Source organism: Cervus elaphus, chromosome 3 (genome assembly GCF_910594005.1).
Source record: "Cervus elaphus chromosome 3, mCerEla1.1, whole genome shotgun sequence".
NCBI classification, from domain to species: domain Eukaryota; kingdom Metazoa; phylum Chordata; class Mammalia; order Artiodactyla; family Cervidae; genus Cervus; species Cervus elaphus.
Window position 1 is genome coordinate 6444222 of NC_057817.1, and position 8173 is coordinate 6452394.

Consider the following 8173-nt stretch of genomic DNA (forward strand, 5'->3'; position numbering starts at 1 on the left):
CTAGAAACTGGTTACATCTTAGACTATAATCCTGCCACATAAGGACTCACCACACTCACAGGTCCCTGAAAGATATAAAGGCCTGATCCACATTCCTAAGTTGTTTTTACAGGAAGCAGACCCCCTCTAAATAAAAACTGCTGACGGAAAGAACATAGACCCTACACTGGTTGAAACAAGGAGGCTGCTGATGCTTGAAACTTTATCTTGATGCCAGCCAATCCCAGCATTGTCCAGGAGCTGGTCACGTCCTGCTCCTTAAACACTACTCCAAGGCGGCTCACACAGTGTTGAGGGCATTAGCCCGCTGTGGCCCCCTTTGCCTGGCAGAGCAATAAAAGCTACTCTTCTGCTTCACCCAAGCTCTGTCTCTGCTTTTCTGTTTGGAACCAATGAACACAGGCCAAGTTTCAGCAACAATTTCATATACTCTTAACAATTTATTGAAAAAAAAAAAAAGACAATCCCTAAAATAGAACAAATAACAGGTGAAAGTTACAAAGTGAAAAGCTTTCCCAGAAGCCCTATGAAGCAGGGTTTTGAGATCCTTACTTTAAGGAACTCAGATCACTAATAAGTGAAGAGCTAGACTTCAGGTCCAGGCAGTCTGACTTTTAATAGCTCCAGAAAGGCTACCATACACAAAGGATTAGTTGTTGCAAGTGTGTTGGCAGGAGGGCTGGGTCTTCAGCCTCAGAGCCTTTGGATTTGGGCCACAGTATCAACTGTTCCAGCCTGCTGGCCCACCCTGCCCCAAAGCCCACAGTTTGGACCTTCCAGACCTCCATAATCACCTAAGTAATTATATATTCTGTGTCTCTGGAGAACCCTCATACGGCAGTTTACAGTAGAGCAGATCGGAACGGCTGATAAACATATAACACTCAACCTTACTACTGTCTGAAAAGCACAGAGACATAACAATTAAATAACACTTTTCACCCTTCACATCGGTTAAAAATACATGTGTAATATTTTTAAATGATAATCTCTTGAAGAGAAGAGCACTCTCATATATTGTTTTGATGGAAATGTAAACTGTTACACTCTTTTTGCAAAGCAATCTATCAATATGAAATATACACATTCTTCCACTCCCAGGAAACTGTCAACTAGAAATAAGGATGCAAGTGCAATTGTGCTGACAACTGCTCTGTATAGAGCTAGTTCCGTGAAAGGTCCTTGGAGCCGCACTGACTGGTTTGCCACCTTCTGGCTCTACAGCCTTAGGAAAGTTTCTTAATCTGCTCCTGTTCAGTTTCCTGTAATGGAGAGAATAATCTTAATTTAGTGACTTCATACATGTAAAGTGCTTGCAAGAAAATGCTTTGTCTGTGGAACACAATAGGTGTTAGCTGTTATTTTTTATAGTAACGAAAAAGTAAATTCATCTTGACTATCAATTAGGGATATAGTTAAATGTTGGTGTTGTTTTCATAACTGTGAGATATTATACAACCATTCATAAGAATTAATTAAATCTATATGGAGAGATTACCTAGAGGCTTTGAGGGATAAATGCCAGATACAGAAAGATGGGATAATTATATAGAGAGAATAATTATTATAATAATTATATATACATGCATGTAATTATCCCACTTTTATGAAGCAAACCATTCATTCATTTAATAAATATTGAGTATAATGCTGCAGACACTGTTTTAAATACTTGGTTCTGTTCTATGTTCTGCCCATAATAATAATTGTGTGTGTGTGTGTGTGTGTGTGTGTGTGTGTGTGTGATTATACAATGAGAAAAGATTTGGAAGGATACACAATAAACTTTCAAGGCTGGCTACTTTAGGGATGAAGGTGATTAGAAAGAAAAATGAAGTAGGCAAAAATGCTTTAAAAAATAGATGTCCATGATAAGACAGCAAGCATATGAATCTATTTATGTAAAACTGTCTATATGTATGTATGCTCCTGTGTATGCATAAGAAAGTCTATGAAAACCCAGTCACCAAAATGTTGACTGTTGCCTCTTCATAGAGAGATATTTCAAAGGACGGCAACTTAAATAGCAATACAGTTGTAAGTCAGTCACGATTTATATCATTTAACTTCCTTAGAAATCTGGATATAAATATGTACTCAGATCTGCAGTGTGATTTCCAGAAATCACACAAGTAGCGTTAAAAGTGGAAGGAATAATGCTCTCTCCAGAGTTTCTTGGCCCTAGCAGCTGGGACAGTCCTGCAGGCAGACCTGTTTGGTTGAGATTTCTCCCCTCCTTGGCCTGTTAAGCAACTTAGACCCACATGCAGACATCTCCCTATCGATGATGATTTCACCAGCTCTCATCCTGCTCATTTATTTTCCCATGAAAAGCAAGTTGGCCTCAACTCTCCTTTGGAATTAAAGGCCTTAATTCCCACAAAATTAACCCAGAGGGTGGCGGGCAGAGACGTCAGGAGGTGGCTTAACACTATTATGGCTGTGCTTATTTTAAAAAGAAAAAAAAAAGTGGGCAAATAAGTGTGATTATTTTCCATTTAACATTCTACACTCATTTATCAGAGATAAAAAACAGTTTTTTTCCACAGTAATCTTTTGTGGCTTTTTTCACTAATTTTTAAAAAAATAAGCAATCGAGGAGGGTTTCCCACATACAAAGGGTTGGCACATGTTTATTTTCTAACACAGATAAACCGCTTTCTGTTTCAGTCAACCTCATAGGTTTAAAATCTGAAATCAACATTTATCTATCAACATGAATAACAGTAATAATAACTGTGACTCTAAAAATAAGCCCTCTTCTAACTCCAAGTGATTGCATATTAAAAAGGGATCTCATAAAAAAAAATAAAAAGGGATCTCATGATAACAGTTAAAAAAAAAAAATAAAGAAGCCCAGCTGTAAACTAATCATGTTATTACCCTGTCTTTTACAAAGTAACGTCAGTAAAAATGAGGTACTCTGGATGAAAGCCTAGGAAACCTGGGATCCACGACTGCGCATGCGTGCTTAGTCGTGTCTGACCCTTTGTGACCCCATGGACTGTAGCCCACCGGGCTCCTCTGTCCATGAAATTTTCCAGGTGAGAATACTGGAGTGTGTTGCCATTTTCCACTCCAGGGGATCTTCCCAGCTCAGGCACTGAACTCCTGTATCGGCAGGCACGTTCTTTACCGTTGCACCACCTGGGAGTCCAGAGGAGAGACCAATTTTGAGAAACATACTCAGCCAGTCCTGGAATGCTTTCTGCGGTGCCGCGGGATGTCTCATGTGTCAGGCTGCAGGGAGATACCTTTGCAGGATTTCCACCTCTTCCTGCAAGGCCATGCTTAGCAAACTGACTGGGTGAGGAGTTGTGGTTTACTGCCGGGACTGCTAACAAGTTTGGATCCTGAGTAGGCATTTACTCAACCTCTGATTCTTTGATTGTGAAATAAAGGAATTGAGTTAGATTCCTGTTTCTTTTTTGGCTGCATCGCACAGCCCCTACAGCCTGCAGGATCTTGGTTCCCTGACCAGAGATTGAACCCCGCCCCCTACAGTGGTAGCTCAGAGTCTTAACCACCAAGGAAGCCCAGATTACTGTTTCTTAGCCAATTTCAGAATCACATGGAGGGGTGTGTGCATGCTCAGTCGCTCAGCTGTGTTCTATTCTTTGTGATCCTGTGGAGTATAGCCTGCCAGGCTGCTCTGTCCATGGCATTTTCTAGGCAAGAATAGTGGAGTGGGTTGCCATTTCCTTTTCCAGGGGATCTTCCTGACCCAGGGACTGAACCTGTGTCTCCTGCATCTCCTGCATTGGTAGCTGGATTCTTTACCACTGAGCCCACCTGAGAAGCCCATGTACAGTAGATAATTGAGGTCTAAAGACACTCATTACCACTAGAATATTAGTCTCTCCAAACCCCAGGCCCACAAGACATCAATATTTCACTGGGAATCTAATCTAGACTTTCCCACTGTTTCCAGGGCAAACTTCCCTCTTTCTCTTCCTGATTGTTCTTATTGATAAGCAACAGCTTTTGATTTAATTTTCAGTTATAATATTCTTCTCTTTGAAGGAAAGCTGGAGCACATTTCACAATATGAGGTTCCACCACAGCAACAGAAGGCTTTTTAATGCATGCATGAATATTCAAGATCTGCTCAGTGGCGTGTGAATGTATTGGTACTACTGAGAATTATTATTTTATGCAGATAGAACAAGCAAACTGCAGTCTTTTATTTGTTTACATGACACTTGCGGGGCTATTTGAACTTTTCCAGGGAGCAATTTCTAGTCATTTTTTAAATCTATAAGCCTCTTCCATCCTTCAGATAGTGGTAACCACAGATGGCCCACAATGAAATGAACTTTCAGATGAAGTGTTTTAAATATCAAATGGGTTTTTATTTAAACAAGTCATTTCATGGTGTTAATAAGACAGTGACATTGCTTCTCTGCTGTTTCAAATTCTCTAATTGAAAAGTCTAGCTACCTGACACACTTCGAGTCATGGAAACTCAGACTTTAACACTATACTTTGCCTTTAATCATCTAGTAGAGATCCACCCTCTTGTTTTACCAGCCCCTTTACTAATATGATGAAATCTACAGCTCTTTTCCCCAGAAAAGCACATGTATTTGGGTACACATAATTTTTTAGCTACAATTTGATGGGATGTTCACATGCCTGTCACACTCTTCACAGAACCCCAGGGGGATCAGGTTATTAGGTTAAGGACCCTTGCTTTAAAGCAGCATGGGAGGAGTGTTCAGAAGCCTGGATCTGGGGACTTCCTTGGTGGTCCAGTGGTTAAAAATCCACCTTTCAACTCAGGGGACACAAGTTTGAGTCCTGGTCATGGAACTGAGATCCCCCATACCGTGGGGCAACTCAGCCCATGTGCTGCAACTACCAAGCCCTTGCACTCTGGAGCCCACACACCACAACTGAAGAGAAGCCTGCACACCACGGCAAAGGTCCTGTGTGCTGCAACTAAGACCCAATGCAGCCCAAGAAAGAAATATTAAGAAGAATCTGGGATCAGATCTTATGAGCTCTCCAGTTCCCTACTCTTAAAAGTTCCCTAGGAGAGGCATGGGGTTGGAGGGGCCCCTTTACCTTAAATAGGCAAATGCCTTCCACAGTTACAATTTTAGGACACTTTAGTACACTTGTATATAGGTATAAGGTATACTTCACAACATTCCTTTGACTGCAGGTCATAGGAACTCAAAGTAACAAATGAAAAAAAGGATTTATTGCCCTGCCTACTGGGAAACTGGGTCTAGGACCTCAACAATGCCATGGAGACATTCATGCTTTTCTCAGGCATGATCTGGAAATGTCTGTCTCATACTCTTACCTGCCCCCTTCCCCCAAGCCACCTGCCTTGTCTTTAGCACCCCCACAGATACAAATAGGGAGGAACTGCAACCTCCAGCTATCAGCCTCCTAAAAGAGAATGGAAGCACATCTTCTCAGTTCGGTTCAGTTCAGTTGCTCAGTCGTGTCAGACTCTTTGTGACCCCACGGACTGCAGCACACCAGGCTTCCCTGTCCATCACCAAATCCTGGAACCTACTCAAAACTCATGTCCATTGAGTCGATGATGCCATCCAACCATGTCATCCTCTGTTGTGCCCTTCTCCTTCTGCCTTCAATCTTTCCCAGTATCAGGGTCTTTTTCAATGAGTCAGTTCTTCACATCAGGTGGCCAAAGTATTGGAGTTTCAGGTTCAGCATCAGTCCTTCCAATGAATATTCAGGACTGATTTCCTTTAGGATTGGCTGGTTGGATTTCCTTGCTGTCCACAGGACTCTCAAGAGTCTCCCCCAACACTACAGTTCAAAAGCATCAATTATTTGGTGCTCAGCTTTCTTCACAGTCCAACTCTTACATCCATACATGACTACTGGAAAAATCATAGCTTTAACTAGATGGACCTTTGTTGGGAAAGGAATGTCTCTGATTTTTAATATGCTGTCTAGGTTGGTCATAACGTTCCTTCTGAGGAGTAAGCATCTTTTAATTTCATGGCTGCAGTCACCATCTGCAGTGATTTTGGAGCCAAAAAGAAAAAAAAAAAAATAGTCTCTGTTTACATTGTTTCCCCATATATTTGCCATGAAGTGATGGGACTGGATGTCATGATCGTAGTTTTCTGAATGTTGAGTTCTAAGCCAAGTTTTCCCTCTCCTGGTGTGGGCAGACCCTCCAGTGGCTGCCGCTCTGGTTGACCAGTTGATTGCATCCCCTAAGAGACCCTAAGCCACAGATGCCCCCATTAAGCTGCTCACACATTCCTGATCCCCACAGAAACTAGGTTTGTTGTTTCCAACAGCTAATTTGGGGGTGGTAATTTTTTTTTTTTACATTATACAACTAGAACAATATTGCAGCAAGTCTAAGCATTCATCAAAATAGCACATTTTGATGGACAGGGAACATGAAACTTCCTCTCAGGAGGAATGGTTTTCTTTGATTCTAGCCACTAGAGGGCAAAATAGTCACAAACGATGGCTTCAGGAAAGAGCTGACTTTTTCTCTTCCCAGGGAGCCACCTAAGTCAGACATGCAAAAAAAACCTTAGAGATCATCTGGTTCAGTTCTGCTGGGTCACAGAGGATGATTCTAATGGCTAGAGATTAACTGACTGGTCCAAGGTTACACAGACTCAGCTGCATATAACATGCAGACCAGGTAACTGTTTATCAATTCTGTTGTTTTTTAAAATCACTACGTATAGAATAGAGAAAGGTTTTTTTTTTTAATCTTCTCTATTTAAACTAAGCTATTAATCCCCTAAGACCAAAAAAAAAAGTATGATTCAGTGTCTATTATGAGCCATCTACCGTACGTGTATGCTTTTCATTTAATCTGCACAACAAACCTTTAAAACTTATACTTATCAGTACATGAGGGACAGTACTTTTCAAGGACATATAGCTAGAAAGAAGCAAAACAAATCTGAATCTGATACAATTTGAATCTGATCAAATTATTACAATAATTTTGCAGGGGGTAAGGGGACAACTCTTTGATTATATCAGAAGTTTCTTGCTTCTGGAAATGTTTTAGTATGTTAAGATACTTAGTGAAGTGAGTGAAAGTTGCTCAGTCATGTCCGACTCTTTGCGACCCCATGGACTATACAGTACATGGAATTCTCCAGGCCAGAATACTGGAGTGGGTAGCCTTTGCCTTCTCCAGGGGATCTTCCCAACCCAGGGATCGAACCCAGGTCTCCTGCATTGCAGGCAGATTCTTTACCAGCTGAGCCACAAGGGAAACCCTAAGATACTCAAGTGGTTGCCATATGGCATTAAAGAGAAAAGAATAATTTTGACGATTCCCCATTATTTCCCCGAGGACATGCACTCTCTCTCTCTCCTCTCTCTCTCTCTTCCCCCCTTGCCTCTTCCCTTCTTTCTCTCTGACCAGCTTTGTGAGCCTGGTAACCTTCCAGGGCTTCATTTTGTTGCACCTCTTTCATTTCCAAAACGAGACTACATCTACCTCCTTCAGACTCTCAACAGGGATGCTGTGATGATTCATGAGGAAGTCTTTACAGATCTCATTTGATTTTGCAGAAGACGGTTGTTTAATAAAGCTGAAGAATCATTATAGTGGTAATTAGTCATATTTTAAGGCAGATGGAGAGGTGGCTGGCAGCAGTGACTTGGAGCTGTCACCGCACCAAAGCAATGAAGTGATGTTAACGTGTCCGTTGCATCAAGTGAGAAGCACGGAGAGTGTAGTACCTGCCCAACTCACACACTGCCTTGGTCATCATCCCTGTAGGGACATTCTGGGGACAGTCACAAGGCAGCCAGGCCACCCTGGAAGACCCACCTGAGTGCTCTGATCGAATCTAGTTTCCAAGGAGAGCCGCCATTCCTCACACAAAGAGACTGAGCCTATTTCTCCTCCCCTTGAATCTGGACCGGCCCTGTGACTGACAGACCAGGTGGTTGCTCTGGCTATGACTCTAATACCAGGTCAGGCCTTCAGGAGGATGGGAGCTTCTGCTTCCTCTCTTGGAAGAAAGCTGCAGTGTGGGGAGTCCAGCTGCCTTGGGACCATGTCACTAGGAGGAAGCCTGAGCTGGCCAAGTGGAGAGACAGAGGTAGAGAGGCGCCGGTCAGCTCTCAGATGTCCCAAGCGTCACAGCTGATTCTGTAGATGTGAGGAGTAAAGAAGCAGCCCTAACATTTCAGCTCTAGA